Here is a 14,270-nt window from a genome sequence, read left to right as displayed (position 1 = left end):
AGGACACTTTGTCCTGAACTTAGACTAACAAGTATAAAAGTTAGGGATAGGCAGTCCTTGACTTATAGTTCCAACTTCAAAAGTTGAGGACACTTGATCCTGAACTTATACTTTCAAGTTCAAAAATTAAGGACACTTGTTCTTGAAGTTCGAGTTTCAATTTGAAATGTTAAGGACACTTGGTCCTGAACTTCAAGTTTTAAGTCGAAAAGTTAAGGACACTTGGTCCTGAACTTCAAGCTTCAAGTTCACACATGGTCCTGAACATAGACTTCCAACTTCAAAAGTTGAGTACACTTGGTCCTGAACTTAGACTTACAAGTTCAAAAGTTAAGGACACACGGTCCTGAACTTTGATTTACAAGTTCAAAATTTCAAGACACTTGGTCCTGAACTTTGAATTCCAAGTTGAAAAGTTAAGGACACTTGGTCCTTAACTTTGATTGTCAAATTCAAAAGTTAAGGACATTTGGTCCTAAACTTAGACTTACAATCACAGAAGTTAAGGACACTTAACTTTAGGAATTTCAATGTCAATATACTTAGTCCTAAATTTAAAATTACAAGTTAAGGACACGAATTTAAGCAATTAACAAATAATGAAATACAATTAGGGACTTACACTTTTTTGCGACCTTTCCTTTTCTCCTTGCCCAACCACCCAATGAATTTCTTCAATAATTTTGCATCATCTTTGGCATAATGAAAAATACATGTACGAGTATATTTTGATTTTATCCAGCCCGTATTATTGGGAGTATTTTCATTGTGCGCCATCGATGTTCCTGTTTTTCTTTCCCGTTCAAAAGGAGATTTCAACTACCAACTATGCTTCTTATTCTTTTTACATCGACCAAGCTATTCTTCAACATTTCCTTCTACCTCCATAGACAAACCCTCATCAATGCTCATTTGTGTACTTGTAGGAGTAGGAGTAAGAATAGAAAATGATGGACCATCATAATCAATACTATCTCTCTTCCTTTTTCTAGTATATTGGTTAAGATCTTCATCTTTGTTTTGCTCTGCAGACAACACACACACACACACACACACTATATATATATATATATATATATATATATATATATTAGTTTGCTACAAGTCGTCAAATGAAGAGACAAAAACTAAGAACATTATTTTTAAAATGTACCGGCATTTTCAATTATGAATATAATATTTAGGACACAATCAATACCTGTCTTGTTCACACTGCCTTCTTGTATTTTTTTCAATAGACAATTGAGCTGACATATTGGTTGCATTTTCTTTATCTTCCAACTGCACATTTTCTTTATCTTACAACTGTTCTCCATGTTCTTCAATTGCAAGTTCACAAGATTCTGCAAAATATTTACAAGAGCTAACACAATTAGTACTTGTTACTAATCTTTGATTAAAATAAGCATGTATAAAATTAAAAAAAATATTGTCTAACTGTCCCAGTTACATTGTGATGACCCGACCAGTCGTCTCATGAGTTACCGCTCCGTTTTCCCCATTTCTGCTTCTTATTTCTTTGTTTATCAGTTCTATATGTGATCAGGTTGGTTTGCTCGGGTTCGGAAAGGTTTTGGTAAGGTTTGAGATACTTAGTCTCTTTTGAGGAAACTTAAGTTGGAAAAGTCAACCGGATGTTAACTTAGGTGTTAGAGGGCTCGGAATGTGAGTTCCAATAGTTTGGATAGCTTTGGGAGGTGATTTGGGACTTAGGAGCGTGATCGGAATGAGTTTTGGAGGTTCGGAGTAGATTTAGACTTGAGTTGGCGAAGTTAGAATTTTGGCGTTTTTTGGTTGACAGGTGAAATTTTGATATAGGGGTTGGAATGGAATTACGGGAGTTGCAATAGGTCCGTTATATCATTTGGAACGTGTGTCCAAAATTTCAGGTCATTCGGACGTGGTTTGATAGACTTTTTGATCGAAAGCGAAATTTGAAAGATTTTGGAATCTTAGGCTTGAATTCGAAGTGATTTTGGTGTTTTGATGTTGTTTTGAGCGTTTTGAAGGTTGGAACGAGTTTGAATAAGGTTATGGGATATGTTTGTGCTTTTGGTTGAGATCTCAGAGGCCTCGGGGTGATTTCGGATGGTTAACAAAGAATTTGGAGTTTTGGTGAAGCTGCAGATTTTTCTGTTTCTGTTGTTTTCACACCTGTAGATTGGGGACCGCAGGTGCGATGCTGCAGATGTGAAGAAATGGCCGCAGATGCGGTCAAGGATGCGAAGGGCAGGAGCCGTAGATGCGGTGTGCTGAGTGCACCTGCGATGGTGCAGGTGCGGGTAACTTATCGCAGATGTGGAAGTGGACGTTTAAGTGGTTTATACAGAAGCGCACCTGGGACCGCAGGTGCGGATCTGTAGGTGCGAGTTTGAGACTGCAGAAGCGGTTTAGCTGGGGCAGAACATATAAATTATGGACTTCGCGATTTTGAGCTATTGCTTCACCATTTCAAGTTAGTTTTGGAGCTTTTTGGAGGATTTTGAAAAGGGAATTCAAGGGAGCTTCGCTGAGGTAAGATTGTTGAACCAAAAACTCGTTTCTATGGTGGTATTTCACGAATTAGGCTTGTAATTTATGGAAATTACGGTTAAAATTGGGAAACTAGGGTTTGGTATTGGAGACCTTGACTTGAGGATTTGAGGGGCCATTTGTGGTCGGATTTTTGGACTTTTGATATGTATGAACTCGTGGGGAGATAAGGAATCCATTGATGTAAATTTTATCGAATTCCGAGACGTGGGCCTGACGGTTGGGTTTTGGTTAATTTCGAGATTTATGTTGTAAATTGATTATTTTCGCATGGGCTTCATTGCCTTAGCATATTTTGACGTCGTGATTATGATTTTGGATAGATTCGACGCGCGTTAAGGCCGATTCGAGGGGTAAAGGCATCGCGGGCTAGAGTTTGGACCAGATAAAGGTGAGTAATAATTTTAAATGTTGTCCTAAGGGTAGGAAACCCCGGATTACACATCGTTGTGCTATTTTGAGGTGACGCACACACTAGATGACGAGCGTGGGGTCATGCACTGTTGGGTATTGTGACTTAGTCCATCCCAAATGACTGTTTTACCGCATATTTGATTGAAAACTATTTGTTATTATCATGTTTTGGGCGGAATTCCATATTTGGGCCTCGTGCCAACTATTTGGACCCTTAGGAAATTTTTACTGATATTTCCTCACTGTTTTGACTTTATACTTGCACTCAGCCATGATATATTCTACTATTTTTATAACTCAGCCATGTTTACTCTATTTTAATACATTAAATGATATTTCAAAGGATAATTTGCGCTGAGCATTACGTTTTACTGTTGCCCGAGTGGCTTATGAGATTCTAACTTAGTAAGGCTAAGGGCCTGTGTTGTGAGTATGCACTGATTTATGATTATGATGCCGAGGGCCTGAGTTGTACGCCACGTGGTGGCTTGATATGAGGCCGAGAGCCTATTGATTATGCCACGAGATGACTTGATATTGCGCTTGGACCGTAAGGGGCCCCTCCCGGAGTCTGCACACCCCTAGTGAGCGCGGGTACCCATTGTGATATGAGATACAGCCCGAGGGGCAGGTGTTGTTCCATGATATTGCCTGAGGGGCGGATTCTGTCGGTATTGTGCCCGATGGGAGGATTTTTATGTGTTTATCTGTTCTAGCTGCTTTCATTTAATTGTTTAACTGTTAAAAAGGTGTTTTAAAGAAGTTTATTCTGAATTAAGGTGTCTTTATATGTTTTCACTATGTCATTGCTTTTATTGGTTTTATATTGCTTCTTTATAGCATGTTGGTGTGCTTTTACGTGATTTCTTATCGCTCAGCCTTCATTTATTGTTATTACTCACTGAGCTGGAGTACTCACTTTACTCCCTGCACCCAGTGTGCAGATTCAGGCGCTTCAGGTCCCTCTAGCGAGTGTTGATTCTTCCAGCTCAGGCGGATTCGGAGATTCACTAGGTAGCTGCACGGCGTTCGCAGCCCAGTGCTTCTCCCTCTATCTTATTTTCTCTTGTTTCAATTCTGTAATAGACTATGTAGACTCTTCCTGTTTTAATCGGTTAGTAGATGCTCATGACTGGTGACACCCGATATCGGGCTATGTCTATTCCACAAATTGTACTGTTTCACTGTCTATTTGGGATTTAATCATGTTAATGACTTAATTATACTATCTTAACTACTTAAAATTGAATTGGGTGTTGTGTCACGACCCTACCTGGTCGTGATGGCGCCTCTCGTGAAGACAAGGTCAGCCGACACACTCCTAATTCATTTTAAGCAATTAAAATAATGCAAATTATGTCTTTAACATAATAATAATCCCAAAAAAGGTGAAACAGAACAATTGCGGAATAAACATAGCCCGACATTGGGATGTCACCAGTCATGAGCATCTACTACCCGAATAAATACATGAAAAGTCTACATAGTCTATTACAAAAACTAAAATAGAATAAATAAGATAGGGGAGAAGCACTGGTCTGCGGACACCGAGCATCTACCTAGTGAATCTCCGAATCCGCCTGAGCTGGAAGAAGTCAATACTCGCTAGCGGAACCCGAAGCGCCAGAATCTGCACACAGGGTGCAGGGAGTAAAGTGAGTACTCCAACTTAGTGAATAATAATAATAAATGAAGACCGAGTGATAAGAAATCACGCAAAATCACATCAACATGCGATAAAGAAGCGATATAAACCAGTAAAAGCAATGAAACAGTAAAAACATATAAAAACACTTAGTTCAGAAGAAGCTTCTTTAAAACACCTTTTAACAGTTAAACAATTAAATGTAAAGCAACTAGAATAGATAAACACATAAAAATCTGCCCCTCGGGCACAATGTCAACAAAATCCGCCCCTCGACCAATATCATGGAACAACACTAGCCCCTCGGGCTATATCTCATGTCACAATGGGTACCATCACTCACTGGGGGTATACAGACTCCGAGAGGGACCCCTTATGGCCCAAGCGCAATATCAAGCCATCTCGTAGCATAATCAGTAGACTCTCGGCCTCATATCAATAAACCACCTCGTGGCGTACAATCTCAGGCCCTCAGCCTCATAATCATAAATCAGTGTATCATCACAACACAATCCCTTGGCCATACTTCATAAGAATCTCATAAGCCACTCGGGCAACACTAAAACATGATGCTCAGCTCAAATTATCATTTAGAATATCATTTAATGTGTTAAAATAGGGTAAACATGGCTGAGTTATGAAATTAGTAGAATAAAGCATGACTGAGTACAAGTATAAAGTCAAAGCAGTGAGGAAATATTAGTAAAAATCCCCTAAGGGTCCAAATAGTTGGCACGAGGCCCAAATATGGCATTCAGCCCAAAACATGATGATAACAAACAGTTTTCCGTCAAATACGCGGTAAAACAGTCATTCGAGATGGACTAAGTCACAATCCCCAACGGTGCACGACCCCACGCTCGTCATCTAGCGTGTGCGTCACCTCAATATAGCACAACGATGTGCAAATACGGGGTTTCATACCCTCAGGACAACATTTACAATCATTACTCACCTCTATCTTATCCAAATCTCTAGCTCGCTATGCCTTTGCCTCTTGAATCGACCTCCGGATGCTCCAAATCTAACCAAAATCAGTGCAAGACCATCAAAATATGCTAAGGGAATAAAGCCCACTCGAAAGAAATCAAATTACAACACAAATCCCAAAATTAGCCAAACACGACCCCCCAGGCCCACGTCTCAGATTCCGATAAAAAATCACATCAATAGACTCCTTATCACTTCCCGAGTTCAGTCATATCAAAAGCATCAAAACCCAATCACAAACGACCCCTTAAATCCCAAATTCTAGGTCTCCAATTACAAGCCCTGGTTCTTCAATATTAGGCTTAAATTCCACGATATGCAAAAAATCCTTATAAAATCCTTATGCAAAAAATCCTTATAAAAGCAACAAAATAGTGAAAACATGTAAAAACAATTAGTTCATAAAAAGCTTCTTTAAAACACCTTTTTAACAGTTAAACAATTAAATGCAAAGCAGCTAGAATAGATAAACACATAAAAATCTGCCCCTCGGCCACAATATCAACAGAATCCGCCCCTCGGGCAATATCATGGAACAACACCAGCCACTCAGTCTATATCTCATGTCACAATGGGTACCCGCGCTCACTAGGGGTATACAGACTCCGGGAGGGGCCTCTTACAGCGCAAGCGCAATATCAAGCCATCTCGTGGCATAATCAGTAGGCTCTCGGCCTCATATCAACAACCTACCTCGTGGCATACAATCTCAGGCCCTCGGTCTCATAATCATAAATCAGTGTATCCTCACAACACAGGCCCTCGGCCTTTCTCAGTCAGAATCTCATAAGCCACTCGGGCAATAGTAAAACATGATGCTCATCTCAAATTATCATTTAGAATATCATTTAATCTGTTAAAATAGGGTAAATATGGCTGAGTTATGAAATCAGTAGAATAAAGCATGACTGAGTATAAGTATAAAGTCAAAACAGTGAGGAAATATCAGTAAAAATCCCCTAAGGGTCCATATAGTTGTCACGAGGCCCAAATATGGCATTCGACCCAAAACATGATAATAACAAACAGTTTTCAGTCAATACGCGGTAAAACAGTCATTCGGGATGGACTAAGTCACAATCCCCAACGGTGAACGACCACACGCTCGTCATCTAGCGTGTGGGTCACCTCAATATAGCACAACGATGTGCAAATCTGGGGTTTCATACCATCAGGACAAGATTTACAATCATTATTCACCTCTATCCGGTCCAAATCTCTAGCTCGCGATGCCTTTGCCTCTTGAATCAACCTCGGGATGCTCCAAATCTAACCAAAATTAGTGCAAAACATCAAAATATGCTAAGGGAATAAAGCCCACTCGAAAGAAATCAAATTACAACACAAATCCCGTAAGTGGCCAAACCCGACCCCCCAGGCCCACGTCTCAGATTTTGATAAAAATTACAGCAATAAACTCCTTATCACTCCCTGAGTTCATTCATATCAAAAGCATCAAAATCCAACCACAAACGACCCCTCAAATCCCAAATTCTAGCTATACAATTACAAGCCCTAGTTCTTCAATATTAGGCTTAAATTCCACGATCAATTAGGTAGAATCCACATTAGAATCGAGTATTAAGTCCATAAATCTTACCTCCAAGTGTTCTCCCTTGAATCCCTCTTCAATCCTCTTCAAAAAGCTTCAAAATCGCCCAAAAATGGTGAAACCTAGCCCCAAAATCGCGGACAATGGCTATTTAAACATTCTACCCCAGCATTCAAATCCTTCTTCACGAACGCAGTCAAAGCCTCGCGTTTGCGAAGCACAAACTAACATTGACCACATTTCCCCCTTTCGCGAACGCGACCACTACCCAGCGAACGCGATGAATCCACAACTCAACCTTCGCAAACGTGCCCCCCTTCTCGCGAACGCGATGCTCAATGGCCTAGCCCTTCGCGAACGCGAGACCTCCCTCGCGAATGCAAAGGCCAAAACTCCAGACTCACCTGCTAACCCTTCGCGAATGCAAGGTCCCACTCATGAACGCGAAGTCCAAATGTCTGCAACACATACACAATAGTTTCTGCAACTTTCAACAACTTGAAATGGCCTGATTGACCACCCGAAACTCACCCGAGGCCCCCAGGACCTCAACCAAACATGACAACATATCCCATTACATCATTCAAACTTCTTCCAACCTTCGGAATGCTTAAAACAACAACAAAACACAAAATTCGCATCGGATTTAAGCCTAAGAATTCCAAAATCTTCTAAATTCCGCTTTCGATCAAAAAGTCTATCAAACCACGTCCGAATGACCTGAAATTTTGCACACACATCCCAAATGACATATCAGACCTACTGCAACTTCTAGAATTCCATTTCAACCACTATATCAAAATCTCACCTATCAACCGGAAAATGCCAAAATTCTAATTTCGCCAATTCAAGCCTAAATCTACTTCGGACCTCCAAAACACATTCTAATCGCGCTCCTAAGTCCCAAATCACCTCCCGAAGATATCGGAATAATCGGAACTCAGATCTGAGCCCTATAATACCTAAGTCAACATCTGGTTGACTTTTCCAACTTAAGCTTCCTCAAAAGAGACTAAGTGTCTCAAATCTTACCAAAACCTCTCCGAACCCGAGCCAACCAACCCTATCACACATAGAACCGATAAACAAAGCAATAAGAAGCAGAAATAGGAGAAACGAAGTAGTAACTCATGACATGACTGGGTGGGTCGTCACATCCTCCCCCTCTTAAAGAAACGTTCGTCCTAAAACGAGTCAAGAAACATACCTGAAGCCTCAAATAGGTGAGGATATTTACTCCGCATCTCCCATTCGGTCTTCTAGGTAGCCTCCTCCATGGGCCGACCTCTCCACTGCACTTTCACTAAAGCTATATCCTTTGATCTCAACTTTCGAACCTAACGCTCCAAAATAGCTGCTGGCTCCACATCATAAGTCAAATCATCATCTAACTGAACCGTGCAAAAATCCAAAACATGAGACAGATCCCCAATATACTTCCGGAGCATAGAAACATGAAATATCGAATGAATACTCGACAAGCTAGGTAGCAAAGTAAGCTCATAAGCAACCTTCCCAATCCTTCGAAACACCTCAAAATGCCCAATGAACTGAGGACTCAATTTACCCTTCTTCCCAAATCCCATAACACCCTTCATAGGCGACACCTTCAACAGAACCTTCTCACCAACCATGTAGGACACATCCCGAAACTTCCGGTCAGCATAACTCTTTTGTCTCGACTACGCTGTACAAAGCCTCTCCTGAATTACCTTCACCTTTTCTAAAGCATCCTATACCAAGTTTGTCCCCAATAGCCTAGCCTCCCCCAGCTCAAACCAACCAACTAGAGATTTACACCGCCTCTTATACAAAGCCTCATATGGAGCCATCTAAATACTCGACTAGTAGCTGTTGTTATAAGAAAACTCTGCAAGTGGTAGAAACTGATCCCATGACCCTCCTAAATCAATGACACAAGCATGCAACATGTCCTTCAATATTTGAATAGTGTGCTCGGACGGCCTGTCCGTTTGAGGGTGAAAGTTGTGCTCAACTCAACCTAAGTACCCAACTCTCGCTGCACAGACCTCCAAAACTTTGAAGTAAATTGAGTGCCCCTATCTGAAATGATGGAAACTGGGATACCGTTCAGACGAACAATCTCCCAGATATAGATCTCTGCCAACCGCTCTAAAGAATAGGTAGTACACACAGGAATGAAGTGTGCGGACTTGGTCAGCCAATCCACAATCACCCAAATAGCATTGAATTTCTTCAAAGTCCGTGGGAACCCAACTACAATGTCCATGGTGATCCGCTCCCACTTCCATTCTGGAATATCTATCTGCTGAAGCAAGCCACCCGGTCTTTGATGCTCGTATTTCACCTGCTAACAATTGAGACACCGAGCTACAAATCCCACAATGTCCTTCTTCATTCTTATCCACCAATAATATTGTCTCAGATCCTGATACATCTTCGTGGCACCCGAATGAATGGAATACTACGAGCTATGGGCCTCCTCCAGAATCAACTCCCGAAGCCCATCTACATTGGGCACACATATCCGGCCTTGCATCCTCAATACCCCATCATCACCAAGAGGCACATCTCTGGCATCATTGTGCTGAACTTTGTCCTTAAGGACAAGCAAATGAGGATCATCATACTAGTGTTCTCTGATGCGATCATATAAGGAAGACCGAGAAATCACGTAAGCCAATACCCGACTGGGCTCCGAAATATCTAACCTCAAGAACTGATTGGCCAAGGCCTGAACATCAACTGCAAGATGTCTCTCTCCAACTGGAATATATGCCAAACTCCCCATACTCACTGCCTTTCGGCTCAAAGCATCGGCCACCACATTGACCTTCCCCGAATTGTACAATATAGTAATATCATAATCCTTTTAGCAACTCCAACCATCTCCGCTGCCTTAAATTGAGATACTTCTTCTTGAACAAGTGCTGGAGGCTACAATGATCCGTAAACACCTCATAAGACACACCGTACAAGTATTGCCTCCAAATCTTCAACGCGTAAACAATGGCAGCCAACTCAAAATCGTGCACGAGGTAGTTCTTCTCATGGGGCTTCAACTGACGAGAAGCATAAGCAATAACTCTACCCTCCTGCATCAATACACACCCAATACTAACTCTTGAAGCGTCACAATACACGGTATATGAACCTGAAGCTGATGGCAAAACTAACACTGGAGTTGTGATCAAGGCAGTCTTGAGCTTCTGAAAGCTCTCCTCACACTCATCTAACCATGCAAATGAAGCACCCTTCTGAGTCAACTTGGTTAAGGGCGGTGCGATAGATGAGAATCCCTGAACAAATCGGCGGTAATAACCCGCCAAACCAAGAAAGTTGCGAATCTTTGTGGTTGAGGACAGTCTGGGCCAACTCTGAACCGCCTCTATCTTCTTTGGATCAACCCGAATACCCTCGCTGGACACCACGTGCCCCAAGAAAGCCACTAAACTGAGCCAAAACTCACACTTGGAGAACTTTGCATAAATTTTCTCCTCCCTCAATCTCTGCAGCACAACTCTCAAATGCTCCGCGTGCTTCTCCTGACTACGCAAGTACACCAGAATATCATCAATGAAAACTATGATGAATGAGTCGAGATAAGGCCGGAACACGCTGTTCATCAAATGCATGAACGCTGTTGGGGCATTGGTCAGCCCAAAAGACATCACCAAGAACTCATAATAACCATATCGGGTCCTGAAAGCTGTCTTAAGAATATTCGAGTCTCTGATCTTCAACTGGTGATAACCTGAACGGAGATCAATCTTGGAGAACACTCTCGCTCCATGAAGCTGGTCGAATAAATCATCAATGCGAAGCAGAGGATGCTTGTTCTTAACTGTTACTTTGTTCAACTTCCTATAATCAATGCACATCCTCATCGTGCCATCCTTCTTCTTCACAAATAGAACTGGTGCACCCGCAACACACTTGGCCGAATGAACCCCTTATCAAGGAAATCCTGAAGCTGCTCCTTTAACTCCTTCAACTTTGTTGGTACCATACGATACGGTAGAATAGAAATGAGTTGAGTTCCCGGCACCAGGTCAATACCAAAATCAATATCCTTATACGATGGCATGCCCGACAGGTCTGCAGGAAACACATTGGGAAACTCCCTCACGATTGGAACAAAATCGATACTGGGAATCTCTGCACCGACATCCCTCACAAAGGCTAGATACGAAAGACAACCATTCCCAACCATACACTAGGCCTTCAAGAATGAGATTACCCTACTGGGAACATAATCAGTCAAACCTCGCCACTCAATCCGTGGCATACCCGGTATAGCCAATGTCACTGTCTTAGCATGATAATCCAGAATAGTATGATATGGAGATAGTCAATGCATGTCGAAGATAACATCGAATTCTACCATACATAATAGCAACAGATCCACTCGGGCCTCTAGACCCCCAACAGTCACCACACACGACCAGTACACACGGTCTACAAAAACAATATCACCCACTAGAGTAGATACATGAACAGATGAAATAAGAGACTCACAGGGCGTATCTAAATAACGAGCAAAGTATGACGACACATAAGAAAAGGTGGAATCGGGATCAAATAATACAGAAGCTACTATGTGGCAGACTGAGGTAATACCTATAATAACAGTATCAGAAGCAATAGCATCAGGTCTAGCTGGAAGTGCATAGAAATAGGCTTGACCGCCACCTGATCGACCTCCCCCTCTAGGGCGACCCCTAGCTGATTGACCTTCACCCCTAGTTGGATGGGCAGGTGGTGGTAAAGTAACTGGTGCTGAAGCCGATGGCTGACTCCTCTGCTGAGATGAACCCATAAGACGACGAGGACACTGTCTCCATATATGACCAATCTCTCCACACGTATAGCAACTCCCGGGCGCTGGAGACGGCGACTGAAGGGAACCCCTAGCTCTAAAATGACTAGCAGATGTACCTGGCATAGAAGAGCCCTAAACTAATAGAGCACTGGATGAACTCTGAGCTGGAAGGACACTAAGTGATGACTGGCCCTGATGATAACTATGAGAACCATGACCCAATGTCGCCCCACGATAACCCGGGCGAGCTGGATGAGCATGCCTGAATGGACGGCCTCTGCCGTGCTGAAACTGACCTCTCGAAGGAGCACCACCATAACTACCAGATCCTCGAGGCCTCTTGGCCTCCCTCTCATCTTGCTCCTGGCGACGAACTGACTCAATCTCACGAGCAATGTCCACAAACTCCTCAAAAGTAGCACCAGACACCCTCTCCCTGGTCATGAGAATACGAAGATGATAAGTGAGGCCATCCAGAAACCTCCTAATCCTCTCTCTATCTGTCAGAACCAACCAAATAGCATGATGAGCTAACTCGGAGAACCTCATCTCATACTGCATCACAGTCATCTCCTCCTGATGCAACCACTTGAACTGCCTGCGTAGCTCCTCTCTACAAGACTGAGGCACATACTTCTCCAAAAAGAGAACGGAGAACTGCTTCCAGGTAAGAGGTGCTGAACCAACAGGCCTATACCTCTCATAAGCCTCCCACCAAGTAAAGGCAGCTCCAAAAAACTAAAAAGTAGTAAAAGTGACCCCGCTAGTCTCCAGAATACCCGATATGCAAAAAATCCGCTAACATTTATCCAAGAAACCCTAGCTATCCTCGCCCTCTGCACCATTGAAAGTCGGAGGCTAAAGTCTACCAAACCTCTCCAACCTACGTTGCTCGTCCTTTGGCATGGCAGGAGCTACATAGTCCTGAGCAGCTGCAACCGGTTGGGCTGGATGTGCCCCTAGTGTCTGAAGTCCCTGCATGACTTGCTCAGGTGTGCGAACGGCGGGAGTTTGAGTGCCTCTTCCGTCCTAAGAAGTAGTTGCGGTTGTAGTAACTGAAACCACCTGAGCTAGGCCAGTGCATACTGATACAATCTGAGTCAAGGCCTCTTGAAGACCCAGAATCACAATGGAGACAGCTGGTGCTGCTAGAGCATCCATAACTGGGACCTGATCCTGAACTAGGGCGCCTGGTGGATCTGTAGGTTCTACCCTAGCTGCTGTGGGGGCCACACCTCTACCCCTACCGGGACCACAATTGTGTCCTCGTCCTCTAGTGGCCATAGCTGGTGGTATTGGTGGTCGTCCATCCTGACCGGTAGCACGTGTCCTCACCATCTAGTGAGAGAATAAAATAACAGAAGTTTAGTACTCGGATCAACAGATTCACACGACAAGAATTTCAAGAATATGAAGTTTATCCTAAAGGTTTTGCAGCCCCTTGAGGATAAATATAGACGTCTCCGTACCGATCCGCGAAACTCTACTAACCCTGCTCATGATTCGTGAGACCTATGTAACCTAGGTTCTGATACCAATTTGTCATGACCCTAGACCCAGACCCCGTCGTGATGGCGCCTCTAATGAAGACAAGGCCAGCCGACACACTCCCAATACATTTTAAGAAATTAAAATAATACAAATTAAGTCTTTAACATAATAATAATCTCAAAAGAAGGTGAAACAGTACAATTGCGGAATAGACATAGCCCGACATCGGGGTGTCACCAGTCATGAGCATCTACTACCTGAATAAAGATAGGAAAAGTCTATATAGTCTATTACAAAAACTAAAATAGAGTAAATAAGATAGGGGGAAGAAGCACTGGGTTGCGGACGCCGAACAACTACCTAGTGAATCTTCGAATTCTCCTGAGCTGGAAGAAGTCAACACTCGCTAGCGGAACCCGAAGCACCTGAATCTGCACACAGGGTGCAAGGAGTAAAGTGAGTACTCCAACTCAATGAATAATAATAATAAATGAAGACTGAGCGATAAGAAATCACGCAAAAGCACATCAATATGCGATAAAGTAGTATAAACCAATAAAAGCAACAAAATAGTGAAAACATGTAAAAACAATTAGTTCATAAAAAGCTTCTTTAAAACACCTTTTTAACAGTTAAACAATTAAATGCAAAGCAGCTAGAATAGATAAACACACAAAAATCTGCCCCTCGGCCACAATATCAACAGAATCCGCCCCTCGGGCAATATCATGGAACAACACCAGCCACTCAGTCTATATCTCATGTCACAATGGGTACCCGCGCTCACTAGGGGTATACAGACTCCGGGAGGGGCCTCTTACAGCCCAAGCGCAATATCAAGC

This window comes from Nicotiana sylvestris, chromosome 8, assembly GCF_000393655.2.
Source record: "Nicotiana sylvestris chromosome 8, ASM39365v2, whole genome shotgun sequence".
Classification (NCBI taxonomy): Eukaryota; Viridiplantae; Streptophyta; class Magnoliopsida; order Solanales; family Solanaceae; genus Nicotiana; species Nicotiana sylvestris.
This window is presented reverse-complemented; position numbering follows the sequence as displayed.